An 18431-nucleotide genomic window follows, 5' to 3' on the forward strand; every position below is an offset into this window, starting at 1 on the left:
AACAGATATGTTTCCTCGGATAAGACAGAGCCTAATAATGACTTCCTGTATTTAGCCTGGGAAAACAAAACACAGAGGCACCACGAACAATGGTGAAACACGAGTGCTATCCAGGAGTGCTGAAATGCCTTCGATGCAATGTAATCTATCTCTATCTCTCTCTAAGGTTATGTACAGTAGACAGGAGTATGATGGGGCCGGGTGTATGTTGGGGAGTTACAACATCTGGATCTCGTAGTACATGCCTCTGGAGTTTCTGACAGTCTCTCTCTAAATAGAGCAACAACCCCCTCTTGGTCCATCCACGTTGCTCCCTCCTCCTTCCCTTCCCTACTTCCTCCATCCTTTACCCGTCTCCTTCAGGGCCATGTGAAAACTCCCAATTACCAGAAACGCAAGAAGTGGTAACGGTTGGACATGAACTTGGAATATGCAAAACACAGGAGCCCTTAACAAGGGCCATGCTGAAATGTGATTGAATGCGTCAGCAGGTCGTAAAAGGCCCCCTTAAGATCAATGTAATTATGAAAGCTTTACGTGGAGGACTTTCCGGACTGGGGAGTAACCGGCGACTGGAGGGGGAGGAGTTGGGTGCTGCCAGCATTATGTTCCACCAACAGAACCCCCTTTTAACCCAACAAGTGGAGAACAAGCGAGGTCTTCCAGCTGCCTTCCATCAGCAGCTAGATGAGGGGAAAGAAAGACGGGACGAAAGAAAAGAGGTTTGTAACACCTGCAGCAGGGTGCCAGCAAACATTCCTTGGTCCTCCGGCCCCTTGGTGATGCACTCTATAAATCCTTGTGATTAGCTACAGTAGCGGGCCCAAGTGCCACTTAAATCAAACCCCAAAGGGGAATTGTTGTGACCTCCAAGCTTTGGAAATGTGATTTAGGCCCAAGTGATTATTACAAAAACAAAGCTCGTTCTGTTTCTCTAATAAACGAGGATGGAGGGAGGAAGGGTGTGATGGAAGTGCATGAGAAGGAAAAGTGAACGTGACAGCAGGTTTGCAATAATAAGCCATTATTTGAAGAACTCATGACAATCAGGAGTAATAACTCCCCGCTATTAAGTAAACTAATAGTAAGTCCATTATGCTTTAGTATTCTGGGAAGACTACACACCCCAAACAAGACGCAGATGTGCATATAAGAGCCAAGCCAATGTTTTCATGTACTGAATGGGAAAACTGTATAGTTAGTGGTGTCTGCATTTGCTCCAAAATCAAAATTTTAGCACCAATATATTTATCAAGTTTTCAAAGCTTCTCCCACCTGGACAGCATCTCCAAAAAGTGACAGCAAAGATGAGAGAGGGGCTGCAAGTTGTAAATCAGACTCAAAGCGATGTCACTGAGAAATCCTCCGATCCATGACACGCATTAACCTGATCCACGGTTAGTCTACAAATGAGAATGCGACTGACCCCTGAGACAAAAAACTCCACAAATCACAATTAAGTGAAACCAAATGAACCAGCAGGCCTGACTGAGTCTCCAGAGGTCTATAGACCTGCTGCGCCTACAGTAACAGAAGGGATGGCACAGCTCAGGTCCAACCTGCCAGAGTGCTGTTGACAGCTGACATAAACCAGACCCAACTGCACTCTTTGTCTCGTAAGAGAGCAAACAGTATTTCTACATACAATCTGTCAGTAGGATTACACTCCAACATCAGTAACATAAAACCACTAGACTCTTGTAAAGAATCATTTGCGACCATTTTTACTGTTATCCTTTTTCCTGTGATTACATATAAACAGTAATGCAGCAGTAGATTTCATGTCACTTCTAATGAAAATCTTAAGAGGCACAGACACATTTTCTTCTGTGTATATTTCACCTCAACCATATGTTTTTAGCCCAGCCATCAAGGGAGCAGTTGTGGCAAAGTTAGTCAGTCAGACCACTTTGGGTTAATTGGGCTATGGCTGCTATAAGGGCCTTTAGACTATTACGTTGTGTTTCAATAACATACCGTGTAGCATAATAAATCTAACAGCGCTTTTATGGTTAGAATGATGTAAATACAGTATATATTTATATGTATTTGTAGTATATTCAAGACATCACACAATGGAAATAAAAAGATAGTAATAGCAGAGAAAAGAAAATGGAAAATGCACTCCAGCGAACGCTCACAAAGACAGAAATACTATATTAATATACACATATATATAATATACACGCCGTGATCTCTTTTGTAAACTCTTGGGAAAGTTTACTGGAAGACATGAAAAGTTAAAAGTTCCAGCATACCATGTCAGCTATGGACAAGTTGTTTAGAAACTCACACTGTGCAAGTGCCAGAAAGACAGCAGACCATGTGTTAATGTGGAGTCACCACAGAACAGAAAATCATTTTGACATAATCAAACCTCAACCCTTCATCTTAAACACACAACTGAAAGAACTAAAAAAAAATGTGTTCACATTCAAAAACTGCAAGGAGAGGAATACAAGGACAGCTACACGACCGTGCATTCATTCACACACATCAGTAGTCATGCTCTTGAGTTGGCCTTGACAGCTGAGGACATCCTGTGAGAGGGCTCATGTCTGCGCTGGCAGCCAGGGACGATCAAGAGTAGAGTCCTACAGGGTGACGTAAGGCTTGCCCAGAGCTGTGTGCATTCATCTGTACATGTATGGGCTCTCGTGCTTTCAGAGAGGGAGCTATCTGGCTTCCAGCCACAACTCCTAATAGGCCTTGGTTTCTTAAGACGACAGGAAACAACTAACCGGTCTCAAGTTAAGAAACACACAAAGGCATTTTCATATGGAGGATTGGTTTAATTAATTAGTAAGAGACATTAAACGCAATTCTCTTTTATGTGATTACTTGTGGTATTTTTATTTAAAAAGCCTGTTTTGCTACTCTCTAAATCCAATTGACACAACAAAACATTAAATCCAACCTTTACCCATTTAATTAAAGATATTTGTTATTTGAGGACCCAACATTTTATGTCTGGTAGGTCTTTGGGTTTAAAAAATTAAGCACCCAGGAAATTAAACATTTTATGTTTCCAGTAAAAGCAGTTTGTTTGGGATAAATACGAGAACTAAGTAGCTGGCATGAGCAGAGTTAAGACAACTAAAAAAGTGCCACTGACGGAAAACACAGCAATGGACGCACTGTTTGGCTGCCAAGTGATCTCTGGGAAATAGGTGCCAAATGCTGCGAATACCATGACTTCAACCCAAACACTAGTCACATATCTAGTATAGCTTCCTGGCATTGAAACAGGTCTGAATTTAATCATCGAGCTGCATCAAAGCGCCATCATTGAAAAGAGAAAAGCGTGGTCTGTGGTCTATCTAGCTTCTTGTCAAGACAGGTCTAAAAAAACACCTTTAGACTGTTGATCACACAAAATAAGATAATCAATTAATTAAGAAAATAATGGGTAGAATGAAGAAAAAAACAACAAGCAAAGGAGGGCCTGAATTCTTGGAGCTGAGGCCTGTGTTAAAAGCAGCAACACAATCATGCAATGCAGACGATAGAGACCATACAGGGGGGACTGACGAGTTGCCAACACTCCAGCAAGTGCCATTAGTAAATATACCCGAAAACAGCAGCCAGCTTTGCCTCCACAGCCACAGGGTCACAGTCAGCCTCTCAGAGCTGCTATGTTCACAGAGCTGCTGCGTCCACCAGGAATCCAAAACAAAAATGAGCATTAGTGAAACACTGTACTAAAAACAGAGGCCTTTGAAGTACTGCTTCTATTCAATCTGCTCCATCTCCCGCTCCATAGACGCTGCCAAGGAAATGCAAGCCAAATGTTACTGTAGTTCAGTACTGTTGACACGTTCGAGTGTGCATTTGTGTGTGTACATCCCTGTGTGTGTGTACATACCTGTGTGTGTGTGTGTGTGTGTGTGTGTGTGTGTGTGTGTGTGTGTGTATGCATGAGCCATATGTGATTGTTTGCATGCAGGTGTGTCCATATAACTTTATCAAACTGGCATGCAGAGTAGTGAGCATGGTTTTCATCAATTTTAATCCACATGGAAGACGGGAAACTGGTTGGCTGAGAAAGAAAAATATCTGGTTCTTCACTAGTAGGCAAAAAAAGCAAAAGCATAAAACAAAAACAGACATGAAACTCAATGTTACCAAAATTAAACAGTTAAAATCACCACACGAACACTGAAATTCTGCAAAAACAATGGCTGCCGATCTCTCGTACTCCTCTGAGGAAAGGAAGGAGGACAATGCTCAGGACGATGCAAGATAAAACAAAGATAAGAAGGTAGACAGGAAGGACGTAGAAAGGCAAAGAGCGACATAAAGGATACGGAGGAAAAAGGAGGGACAAGAAATAACGAGGCAGAGAGGGACGAAGAGACAAAGAGAGGGAGGGAGGCATGTTAAATCGCTCTGCTTGGCTGCAGCTCTACAGTCAGCCTTTTAGTCCAATTTATGGATGGGATCAAGCAACGCAAAGGTCTTCATCAAGTGAAACAAAAGAAATGGATTAGGCTGACCCCCTCCCCTCTCCATGTATTTCTCCATCTGTACCTATCCATTCAGCCCTGTACTGTGACCCAAACAACAGGCCCTCCAGGGTCAGTGGCTTGGGCCGAAGCCAACACTGCTCGCTCTCTTTCTCCCTCCCTTTCTTGGCCCCTCCCTGGGAGCACCTTCCCACCCTTACAAACCCTCTCTGGTTTGTGTCAGTCTAACGGACGGCCTCTTAACTGCTCTACGGCAAGAAAGCAGATGGAACCCTGGGACGATTTACAGCACGCAGAGAGAGAAAATGAGGGCGGGAAGAGGGCAGTTAAGTTGAAAAGGGGACTACGAAAATGCACTCTGAAAATGTTGCTCTGGCCAGCGAGCCCAAAATATCCCTGACATTTGCACATTTTTCCAATTTATTTCTTATTGAATTAGGGTTTCAGACTCCTGGACGCCTTTGAGGAGAATATAGCAGAGAAAGAAGAGAAAGACTGAGAGAGAGAGATACACAGGTCAGAGGAAAATCAGATGTGATTTTCTCTTGAAATGGTCATGTATAGTGATGATGGTGTTGGGAGCACAGCCTACTCCGAAGATGCAATCACACCGAGACTCCATTTAACCTCCATGCTTTACGATGCAATGACCTAACAAAGCTACTGCCAATAGGAAATGTTTTCCTCATATTGTACATTTTGTTATCATGCGAGGTTAAAACGTGTATATATACATATATAGTCAAGATCAGGCCTGTAATGTAGCAATAAAACTAATTACTACCACACTGTGAAATTACTCTGTTAATAAGTCCTGCATTCAAAATCTTACTTGGGTAAAAGTACAGAAGTAATGTCAACAAAATGTACTTTATTAAACGTCTCTTCAAGGCGGAGCTCCCTGTAACTACTTCATATACTGCTGGATACTTGAATCTACAATACTGCATCATATTTTATTTGTTGACCATATATTTTGCGTGTAAAATCTGAATCTGCAAAATAATTAAAAATATATATATCAACTGATAACATATGATGCATCATTATAGATGATGCATCACTATTAAGTCATAATAGTAAAATTAGCATTAAAATCTCTCTTGGATTTTATATTTAAGTATATACAAGTTAGAATAGTGACATAATTTTAAATGTTTTACATCTTAACAGGATTAAAAATCTATAACTGTTATGCCCCCCTTTTAGTTGGGGACCCAAGGCAGTTGCCTACCTTGCCTAATGGTCCAACCCTGAAAATCTTTGTTCCTGGAGAAGCAGCATAGGCAGCATGAGGGAAAGCAAAAAAAAAAAAATCATGGCAAACCACTTGTTGAATGTACCAATGTTCTGGCAGTGATGAAAGAAGCCAGAGGAGGAAAAGGTTTGCTCTGTAGGGGTTTGGATAAGCCAGTTCTCCATCTGTGATCATTAGAGGTCCAGGTTTCCATCCACGTTGCCTCTCGGCTCTGTCGCAGGGCACATTCTCAGGTATTATGGGTCTCCACAGTGTCAGAAAATTGAACCAAGGGACTCGGAGCAAAGGGTTCAATCACATAATGCAGACATTGTGTGAGGAGATTGGGTAATGACAAAAGTTTCACAGAGAAGGTCAGTCGGGAAGTGACATTTTCAGAACAGAGAGACTTTCAGAAGAATACAAATGTCAAAATATCATTTCTGCAGTTTTTCCAAAACGCTATGTCACGGTGCCTCGAGGTCCAATAAGTTGAAAGGGCACAGGGGACCGTCTGATCTCTTAAATTTCTCATTGTCGAACATTTACTTCCTTCAGTATTTGCCAAAATGGCTGGTAGCAGAGGATGATATACAGACTAGTCACACTTTTTCTTTCCTTCACCTGCATCGTTTTAATACCTTGGCGACTTGCCATGAGGTGAACTGCATCAACTAAGTGGGCGAACTGGCACAGTCAGGGGCTTGTCAGTAATGATTAAGCGGTGTGGTGCAATTTGGAGTAAAGTATTAGGGGAATTTGGACTTGTCCTGTCCATCAGCTTAGAGAAGGTCAATGGTGCACGGTGTGAGGCACAGCTAAGCTAAGTTCCCCTCCTTTACGGGATGATACATCGACTACTTTGATGTATTTTCTTCAAGCATTAAAAAGTAGGACTTCACATTTTTCCTTTTTAAACATACTGTATGTATCTATGTGTATGTGAACAGTTGTCATTCAACACCAATCAATCAATTAATTAAGTACAAGTTACTGCATTTGAAAGAAAGAAAAGTAATGATTTCTTTGGTCACAAATAATGCCACCTCCTACCACACCCACTGATAATGTATCCCCGCACAACTGCCAACTGCTCCACATATGTGGGACATGCTTCCAGCCACAGAATTATTAGAAATCAGTTGCCATACCATGTGCACCCCCATGGTGCAATTTGACTGTGCTCAACAAAACTCAACAATGACAATATCGGGGATTCCAGGAAAATATCCGTCCGCAAGCTACAGTGACTGAAGCCAGTTGTGTTCCCTGACCAGCAGCTGAGCACACAGGATGGTCTATCTCCTACAGAACTTTCTCAAGCAGAAGCAGAGTCATTTCCGAGAGTAATTCCAAGAATTGGCAAATTTGTAGGAACCATTTTTACTAAGTGTAGGCAAACTTACCAGCCAGCCACAGTCAAGACTAACCAGAGATTAGCTGGTGGGTTGTGTTTTTCTTCTTCTTTTTTTTTTTTTTTTTTACAACCAAGTCCAAAAGCAAGGCGTACCCTCTACCTATTGTTGGGCCAGCTGGCAAGATCCATATTCGTCCATTAATATAATCATAGTCTGACTGACAGGACATGAATCCAACTTTATATGCCAAAGTCAACTCAGTTTTCAGTGCAGCCAGTAAAACATGTCGTCACTTGAGTTCAGGGAAGCAGGAGAGAATTATCTGTCACATCACTTTCTTTTTTGTTTTCGTCTCGGCATCTTTTGAACTGGACAAGAACAGAGCTCTCAAGGTTACTGAGTTGACCGTTGTCTCGACTTTGTCCACTGTTTTCCCATGTGATAAACTGTATAAAACCCCATCAGGAAATCACTTCCTTCATCAATCAAATCAAAAGAAACAAGATAAAAAAAAGTCTGTTAAAAGTCTAGTTAAATGTTTTTAACTTGATTCTTTTTTTTGGAGGGGGATCAACTACGTTAAGTGACTGAGACAAAGTCTGGAAAATCAGCGGCTAAGTGTTGAGTGCACTTGAGACTCAGCGGCGAGCTACATATTCCATATGTCCAGCATTACTCAACATTGGCTCACAGCGGTTCCTATGGGGGCGAGCCCTTTCAACCATTCAACACTTATAGGCTGACGGAGAGCAAGACTTCAGAGCACCTTTACTATGTCCTCTCTGCATTGTGAGAAACAGGAAGGTGGTCAACAGTGCTGAAACGAACAATCAAGACCTCTGTTCCTTTGCTCTTTCATTATGCATGACACACTCTTATCTAATGCACCACAACTGATTCATTTTCTCCATTATATTGCTGTTTTCCTCTGCATCAATCTTTTGTTTTTGTCCATGTGCTAATCCAAGGTGAAGGTGACACTGTCCATCTGCATTGCCCAGGAGAACTACAGTCTGCCAGTTCATTAACTATCCACCCCTTTCAATTAGATCCCTGACCGTCCCTGCCAAACACGAATGACAATGATATTACATCAAGCTGAGATGGCAAAGAGAGGAAGTGATAAACAAAAAAACGCCCCTATAAAGTAGACTGGGTGGCTTGTCTGAATAATTGAATAGCTTTACCTCTGTCTTACAAGGGCACATCGTGACGTGACTTGCATGTTTGCAAACTAACCTTCAAAAAGGAGGAGTGGAGCTTTGTCTTCCCAATCCTTTAATATCAAATTGTTAAATACGATCTTATGCACATTTACATGTAACTTAGTATACAGTTATATGTTCACAACACTATTATCAGTTTATGCAACCATGAAAAACAGACCTTTTTAAATTCCTAAACTGAGTGCAATCTTAACATTTACAGTCATTTACAGCCCCAAACATGCCCACAAAGACAATGCTAACATGCTGATGCTAAACAGGTATAATGCTGCATGCATGCTAACCTTTGCTAATTACGACTAAACCCAAAGTACAGCTGAGGCTGATGGGAATGTCATGTAGTTTCGCAGGTATGTGGTCATAAACCAAGTACTGAAAACGCTAGATGAAAAGTCAAAAGGATCACCAAAGTTATTACAATTCATTGTGAAAGGAACATAAATGTCTGTGCCAAATTGCATGTGTTCATTTGTTGTGATACAATGTTAAATATAACTGCAAAGGTTGCTATTGTATGGATCATAGTGACTCCTAATAAAGTAATCATTACAAACAGAAAATCTGGTCACCATCAAAATTAAAATATGTCCAAATAAATATATTAATAAATATAAGTCTTTTGACAGGTGTAGTGGATCAAAAAGCTCTTGACTGTGGTGAAGCCAACATTTTGGTCCCTGAGACCTTCATCAAGTCAACTGAATGTAAATGATGAAGGTCTGAGGAACGAAACTTTTAACTAATAAAGTGAGTACAAGTGTGCAAGATCCTTCAAATCTAGAGGAGATCTGTTGTACATGAATGTTGATTTCCCGTCAGAAGAAGCTCATCTGGAATCTCTTCACTGAAAGTGCACAATCATGGCCAACTTTCCACTACTAGTCATCATGGTGCGGAGAGTACAACCTTTAAACAGGATCAGGGGAGTCAGTGTGATTGGCCATGATTACTACCTCCTCCTAGCATTCCTACAGATAAAGAATGATAAAAAGGTTCTTCCTGTTTCGATGTGCATCCCATGTGCATAGTATGCTTACAGCCACATAAATACACACATAAAGTGTCTCTGCACACTGCGCTGGAGTGCAGTTTTCTCTTTGAGCCTTGATTCACTAAATTAGCACCCAAAGAGTAACAGTACAGGGTGCGAACTCCATACCTCGTGATGGCAACATCAGCCCTCTTTGTTGCCTCAACAAGCCGTCCATTAATTAAAACCTTAAGCTCCGTTTTGCATACAGACCTCAGTGAGGAAGAATAAGGTTGGTCCAGGGGTAACTGAGCCCCTGACTGGGAGGCATATGAGCCAAATATGATTCGACAAGGCCCAGAGCTCCGGGGTCAGGCCTCAGTAAGGAACATGTGTCCCCGGGAGGGAAGGCCTTGTTGCTCCCTCAGCCAGTCAACATTCTCCAGTTTGTGCAACAAATCCTAATGAGGCTGTGCTCGGTGGGGGTAACCAGGGCCCTGTCTGTGGGGATTTGTCTGAAGAGCTAAACAACCAAGGAAAGATGCAGTGTAGCAACCCACTCGCTTACACCCTCACTCTCTGTCTCACACACACATAGACGGATGAGGTAAGGGAAGCCAAGCGGTGTTCTGCAGGCCGAGATATGGCAGTAGGTTAGGAAGGCAAACTTAAAAATCATGAACTCAGGTGGTCCGCAATGTAACGCCACAGTTTGGGCAGTTGAGATTTCTGTGCAGATCAAATAACTATTTCATTTTACTGCTGCAACATCAAAAAGGCTAAGCATTGCAATGTAGAAAAAAGAAAAATCAGTTTAAGTCGAGGGATCATTAAAACAAAAATCAGATAGGGCTGTGGAATAATATCATTTCTGACAATAAATATGGGACATAAATGTCAAAGCCAAACATGGGAAAGTTTCCATCTGTGGTTGATATTCCTACAAACTCAATGCAGACCAATAGAACTCACTGGGAAGAGACAGCGGGACGGAGAAAGGTTGATGTTCAAAGCCATTCCCATGTTTCTGATCTGTCGTTGGGGTCAGTTCACCTGAGGCACATTCATTCATTTTCCCTTTCTGTGCCTCTTTCTTTTCCTCAGGAAAACTGTGTAGCAAAGCTCACTTTAAAAGTCAGATTGCTATATATTACAATGATACACTCTGACAACTCTATTGACCACAGTCCACTTTTTTCCCCCCGGGGGGGTAGAATAAAATAGTGGCACTAATTCGCAACACCTGTTCCTTTTCGGCATCCGTCAATATATCAAATATACAAACAGTGGCAGCTGTGGTGCAGGCCAGTGATATGGCAAGGCTCGAGGCCCGTGTGATGCAAAAGACAGGGGTTGTTTCTCATAGCACTTCTTCCCACACGGGGCCCTCTCCAGGTCAAATAGCTGAAAGCAGAGTGTAGTGGCCAGAGCCCGTAATATTTCACATCTGCTTTTTAAAAGGAGCACCAGGCGCTATCGATTTCTTTAATCTAAAGCCCGGGAACCAAACGGAAAAGGGCCTATCGGGCAGCCTGCTTTCAATTATGAGGCACGTAAAGCCACGGAGATAGGAGTTGATGTGATGGATGGTCTGCGAGATGCCATGATAGGAGCCATGCCTCCGTCTGCTGAGGCTCAAGTTTGCCTGCTGGGACCATCCACATGCCAGAGACGCACCCAAGACACAAGTCCAACATAACTACAGTTATGCTAGCAGCTCTGTGAGGCTAACATGCTTACAATGACAATGCTAACATGTTCATGTTAAGCAGGTATAATGTTGACTACATTCGCCATCTTGGTTTAGCGTGTTAGCATGCTAACATTAGCTGAGTAGCACTAAACACAAAGTACAGCCGAGGCTGATGGGAATGAAATTAGCTTTGCAGATATTTGGTCGGAAACCAAAGTATCTGACACATTTGACATGATGATGGTGGCAGATGGAAAGTTAAGGGATCTCCTAAGTTATTACAATTCTTCCTGAGGGGGACACACATGTGTGTACCAAATTTCATGGCAATCCATCCAGTAGTTGTTCAGATTTTTCACTCTGGACAGAAGTAGCAGAACCAACAGACAGACAGAGAGAGTTTTGACAGATAAATGAGGAAAACACAGAAAGGACTGGAGGTAACCTGTGGCTCTTCATCTGATTAGAGTGAAATAATTCTTATGAGAGGGGATAAAAAATGGATGGTTATGGCAGCCGGAGCCTGTATGCTGAATTTCCTCTAAATTACACTGTAGTCAGGAGTCAAAACAATTTTAAAAAGTTATCCGGTGATTCAGAGTCTTAGTTCACAGACTCACTTATACACCATATTTTTTCTATGAGTCATTTCTTTATTGGTCCTCTCTACCTCCTGGGGTTTAGGAAATATGTGACATGCAAGGGCACACAAGGTGCAGCTGGGCCTTCCAACACGACTCTTTTCCCCTTACTTTTTTTATTTACCGACTTTGGCATCTCTAAACTCTGGTTGTTTATCCTTCGTTTAACACCTGGATGATTTAATTCAGAACAGGGCAAGCTGCATTGAATTTGAATTGCAAAACATAAAGTTTTGAGTTACAGTGTCTTATTTGTCATGAAATTATATTTCAGTTTAGAGGTCATTAAACTGGATGTATTATATCATAACTTAAATCAATTGCAGGCTACATTTTTATGTAAAGTGAACTCTATTTTTAAGTTAAGTGAGCATCTAAAATTACAGTCAAATGATCTGCAAAGTCAAGTGCTGCTTCACAAGCTATACACTGCATAAAGTTGAACGTGAGTTAAGCAAGTTTCTTGGTACTAAGACACGACGCACTCTTCATTTAATCGTACATGGGGTTGAGATTGAAAGGATTCCAGATACGATTGAAAGCTTCAAGAGGGATTCTCAACCAATGTATCGCAGTCTAATGTGTTTGTCAAACTAGTAAAAATAGTTACAACTTAAAATGTGATGGTAGGTCAATGTTGTGTTCACTACTTGTTTCTGCTGACCCCAAGTGGCCAAAAAAAAGCAGTTATTGCAGGTTTAAAATATGGAACCACCAAACAGGTTGACAGCCTATTTCCGAAGGATCTTCTCACAGACCGGTTAGATTGTTCTCCCATGGAAAGACTAAAACTTTGAAATTTGAGTTCCAGGTCAGATTTCATCCCCACTGAAAGCAAAATAATAGGCTAATCTAAATCCACGTCCCTGACAGGTCTGGTAGTGAAAGGCTTTGTCTCCTCAGAGATGGGAGAGCATCTCTTCAGTGGATCCGGCCAGCCGGCCTGTCAGCACCAAAAGACACAAATCCATACTGTGTAGCAGTGGGAAGTCTGTACAAAGACAGACAGAGATTAGGCACGCTGGTGCCACGGGGGTCCACAAGATCCACCAGTGTCTCCATCCTTTGGCTCAACATCAAAGAACGCAGCGCAACAGTTTGAATTATAGACAGCAAGTGTGCAGTCATGCCCCCGGTGGCGACCAGCCCCCTGCCCGATTACCCCCTGTGCCACCCCAGGGAGAAAAGGCAGAGGATACAGCTCATAGGGAGGCTGGATAAATTACAATACCAACAACTGCACATCAGCAACAGGACAGAAGGTCACTGAGGTCCACAGGTCATTTGATGGCTCAATCCCTCAGCTACAAAGTTACAGTAGGTTTAACCTCTGCCAGTCCTTTGTATTACTACTATTTTACATTGAAATGTTTTACAGCATCTTTCCACCTGTCTCCTCATCTCTCTCTCTCTCTGTCTTCCTTACATCGTTGCCATCAAAGCAGTAAATTAGAATAGCTCGTTAAAAAACTTATTACTGTAAGGTTACACCTTTTTCATTTTCATCTCTGAGGCCATTGATAGATATCTCATGTCCTGAGAGCACAGATGCAGGTACAGACAGGTTAAGCCATGTGTTACTTTTATTTATGGCCTCTTTTTCCAACTCTAACAAAAGACTGTTCGTGCATTACCTCACTTTCCTTTACTGCCATTGCAGGGGGAATATTTCCCTCAACTAAATGCCAACGGTTACAATCGGGGAAAGATTGCAGCATATTATCAGCAGATGGACAAAAGACGATTCAGACCAGGCTATTGTGGCGCAGATGACACATGGGATTCATCCGGAGGCAATGGAGATGAACACTGGTGTCGTCAGCAGAAGGTAATGGTGGTAAAAAAGGGCAAAAGAAAATAAAGAAACGCTAATAACACAGCGGATGCTGATGCGGAAAATAACAATTTTGTTAAATGTTACTGGCAAAATCCAAAAGATACGAAGGACAGCATTTTCCAAAGAGGATGCAGACGAAGAGCAACAATCAAAAAAGTACCATAGAAAACTCTGGATTAGGTGTTTCAGCGTGCTTTTTGATGAATGGTGACACACAGATAGCATAAAGACTGATTTAGAATCAGAAAGGCTGGTTTAGACAACGCCATGGAAAAAATTTCCCAGATGGAGATAGGCCAAAAAAAAAAAGAGAGATGGCAAGCAGCTGTTGAAGCCAGCTGTCCGGGCCAGTTGTTCATAAGGGCTGGGAGGATTTGGGGGGGGGGGGTATAGATATAACAAGCAGACAGAGACGGTAAGGGTTGACAGGGAGGGAGGAAAGTGAAAAGAGCTGAGAGTAAATGAACGTGTTCACTATGGCACACTCAAAGAAGCAGATTTTGGAGTGGGACACATTTATCAGTAGAAATCAGTTGGCTGGACTTGGCCCTGTTCTTGATTGCAGTTTCTCTTTAAATTGCAGACACTGAAACAGATAACTGCTCTGAGAACAGGCTCCAGTTCCTTATGCGGTACAAAACTGAACCATTTTCATGAACAGCATTGGGATGTAGTATTACACTAATACAGTTTGTTAAACTAGCCATTGATACATACTGTGTGAAATAACAGTTCTATGATGGCTAAAAGAGTGGACAAGTTCAATCAATAGGAGGCCACAAAATATCATCTGCTAGTACTCAATTCATTCCACACATAATGGGCTTCTGTGCATTTTCTGAGGTAACAACAGAGCTTTTTTTAGTCCTCATACAAGTTTCTTAAAGAGAACGGTTCCATGGAATAAACATGGTACTGTATAAAAGCCCTAGTGGCCCAACATGCTTCACAGGGAATATTTTTATTGTAGTAATAATAATTCCTGATGGTACATGGGTGCCTCACAATCCTTGTTACCTTTCTTTACTGTGATCATGACTTACTATGGAAAGGACTCACAGCTATCATTACCATTACTATTAGTTTGACGTTTTAAATGCAACATTAAGTCTTGTATCTAGTAAATCTAGACATCTCACATGGGTATCGCAGATATAATTTATAAATGAAATAAAACGCATAAAAAAGGCATTCGCTTGCACATTTGCCTCGACACTTTAAGACTTAGTGTTGATGAAGGCAACCATAACATTTTCTATACATCAACAGTGTACTCTGTACAGTGTGAACTACTGGTCTGATGTTGGAGAGTAGCAAGCATAAGGCTGCCCCCTAGTGGCCCTTTCTGATTTCCACATGCAACGACAAGAGGATCTCAACAAAGAGAGAGTAAAGCCCAGCTTCAGGGATGACAGCACGAATGCATGAGAAGAAACTATTTGTCACTAAGCATGTCTGAAAATCAGCAGTGAAATTCAAGAGAATTAAAGTATATGGCTGCATGCATTCAGCATTTTGCCGATGTATGCTACTCTAACATGAAGCATCCTCGATGGTCTTGGGTATTTATGTGTGTTTGAAAAATGTTGAACACACTCCAGACACTTACTGTAAATTCTTCGAATGTGTTTGTCTTTCCTTGCAATGCGCTGATCTCACCTGGCAGCCTCCAGGAAACTCTGATAAGAGAAAAAAACAAAACTGTAGATCAACAGAGACCGACATTTATCACATATATTTTTATCTACGGCCTGCTTTGGAAACAAAACCTGACAAAACCTTTGAGAATAAAACATTTTGGACAGGCCCGTCTAAAATTCATCTCATTTATCTTTACTTACATACTGATCTAACTGTAAAACCCCATTTGGGGCCCAATGCTTACTGGTATCCTGTTTAATAAGGTAATGCTATCTGGGCAAGTATAAGTGCAAACAGGAGGGATATAATACTATAATGGTGGTTGACAAAAAGACTGCAAAATCATAATGAACAGAGTCTCTGAAGAAAGCTGCAGCGACACCTGACCCCTCAGTCCAACAAACTGACCCAGTGCTCTTTGCCTCTCATTTTCCTCTTGTTTCTAAACAGTTATTTGGCTCGAGAGAGCTTGCTGGTCACGTTCATATGACGCTGAGAACCTCTAAGAAGAGGATTAGTTTTCTAATGAGCGTGAGAGAAACACTTTGACAACAAACTACTGACACAGAGCTTAGTAACCAGTCCATATGCACACTGTATATTATTTCCATGAATAAGTAATTCCTCCTCTTTTTAACTGAATCTAACTTGACTGTTTACTACCATTAGCCTTGATTTGTTAGATGGCACATTGCTGCATTAAAAAAGGTCAATGTTTGCAGTGTAACACAGTTAGAAGCCTTGAAATATCTATATGTTACATATCTTGCTGTATACATTTATCTTTGAAATCAAAACCCATGACAGACAGAGATGTTAGTTACAGGGTCGGGAGTGTTTGCAGAGGAGAACATATAATTTAGAGACTGGTTTCACGGAGGTGACTATGACATAAGAAGAAAGGGAATGAGATCAAGCTGAATTAGAGAGAAAAACAGATTTTTAGACTATAGGTATTAGACAAAAGGTAGCTATTTTCTTTTAGAGACTGAGAAGACAATAAGAAAGCTGACAGATAATTGCACAAGTCATACAGAGTTGATTGACACTGTAATTGGACTTCCCTTCCCTTGCAAACACAACTCCTCCTCCCAGGAGCAGGTGTTCAAATAAATGAGTTGAGCAACTTCTCTTCAAAACAGCGAGCTGGACGAAGCTCTCAGTCATCTAACGTTTTATTCTTTCTGTCTGGAACAATACAGCCAAACTCAGCAGGAGGGTTAGTTTCGACATTTCCGCCTGGAAAACAGAATACAGTCCTGTCCTGTTTTCATTTTCCATGAGATGCTGCTTAGATGTGTTTCAGCAAACTAAAAACGCGCCTATGATACACAAATGTTAGTTACACTAGTTTTTTTATTAGCCCTAGTTAGCAACAGCTCAAACTAGCTACACGCTCGCATGTGTATTAAACTCAAAGGGCTGGTTTTGAGTTTTCTATGTTAGTTTCAGGCTTTAACGCGTTCTTTTGTCAATTAAGATGACGTTATCATTATAGCTTCGGCCTTAACGTTATGTCAAATCACAGTGGACCCTATCAGCCAAGCTAGCGTTAACCTTCAACACCAAAGCCTCATTCTGTGAACCTGAAACGCCTCCCATTCAGACACACTGTGCTACCAAACTTTTTTTTTCTTCGAGGGGGGGGCTTCATTTTACCACCAAAACAGTCCAACGCTGACGTTTGCTCTCGCCAAGCTAGCTAAGTTCGCGTTAGCCGGCTGACGCTGCTAGCCACTGCCAGCTAACCTCGCTGACCGAAACAGCTGGCTAAACAACAGCGGTTTGTCCCTGTGGTTTCTCTCACAAGTGGCATACTCACACACGGGCACCCACCGGGCACGAGGGCAGAACACGCGCCGAGCACTGATGGGCCGATAAGAAAAGTAGTCCCGGTCTTCTACTTTAGTTTTTAGCCGGATGCTGATGTACCCACTATCCAGGCATCAAACCATGTTGAGTGGGCAGCTGCGCACTGAGTTCTTGTTTGCACTCGAAAGCCATTAGGAGGTTTCTGGAAAAATGTAGGGAGCTTCGAAGGGCACTAGGAGGAAACAATGCACCCTAGCCTCCTAGTAGTCTATGTGGAGGTAAAGTATTTTTATTTATTCTGGTAGTTTTCTCTTCTGTAGTCTTTTTCCTGTATACATTTGTAAAAAAATAAATAAAAATAAGGACAAAGGGATGCATTTGTAACTAGTTGTGGAAAATATAGTGAATTATAGATAAGTCATAACAAATTTATAAAGGCTAATGGGGAAAAAATGGAACTCAATTTCACAGTTGTAATTGTAAATGAAAAACAATGTCACATTTTTTACTGTTTTATGTTGTAGGTTATTTGCCAAAAGGCAGCTACTGCTTATGTACATTATAATAAAAAGTGCAAAATACTGAATGATAATGTAAAGGAGCTGCTCAGATGTGTATGACGGCAGAAGATGAAATTATTGAATTATAGAGATCACCATCTTGGACAGTAATAGTTTTAGTGAAGTAGTAAAAGAGAGATGAATATTACAAAGTGTATATGACAAAGGGCTGTCTAATGTGTGATACAACAAGAACACTACAACCTTCATAAAGTATTTGTAGTATATGTTATTATACAGTATACACAAGCACGTCTAACGGCTGCTACAGGTGCACATTGCCGAGATTTCTCGTTTTAGGAGGTGTAGTCAGGTAACGCATAGACTTTTTTAAATTGCAGTAATTTGACTTGCCAGAACAGGAAAAGCACAGGTGTAACTAATAACATGAATTAATGATGGCTGAATTCCATTTAGTTATGACTGCATGTGTTGCCAGTCCTCGTGAAACAGTGCCTACTTTCTGGACTCTGCACCTGGACAAAAAAAGATGTGCATGAACTGAACTCATGGTGGTTGCAACCTATTTTCTAGTATCAATGCTGGGAGCAATACTATGACATTTATAAATGTGTATCTTTTCAAAAATATATTACTTTATTTTCCCACTAGGGAGACTTTTGACTCAGATAACTGGAAATCAAATTATGATGCTCCAACAAACAAACACAACGATATATATATATATATTTTTTTTTATCATACAACAGTTGTTTTTCTCTAAATAAAAAATAAACTGTGAATTTGGAAAACTGGAAAGAAAATGTAATTATTAACTATTTAAAGTTTGTGGACAAAATTCATGTTTGTTGCATGAGTTTCACAACTGTGATTGGAGTGACAAAACTCATTTAGCAACAATAAAGAAAGAAAAATCCACACACACAACTACTATAAAAGATAGCTTTAATGTGTATCTATCGGATCAATCCAGTCCATCAGACAGACCAAACAACATGCAATGTCAAGTACAAACCCAACAATATTATT

Source organism: Enoplosus armatus, chromosome 19 (assembly GCF_043641665.1).
Source record: "Enoplosus armatus isolate fEnoArm2 chromosome 19, fEnoArm2.hap1, whole genome shotgun sequence".
In the NCBI taxonomy this organism is placed as follows: Eukaryota; Metazoa; Chordata; class Actinopteri; order Centrarchiformes; family Enoplosidae; genus Enoplosus; species Enoplosus armatus.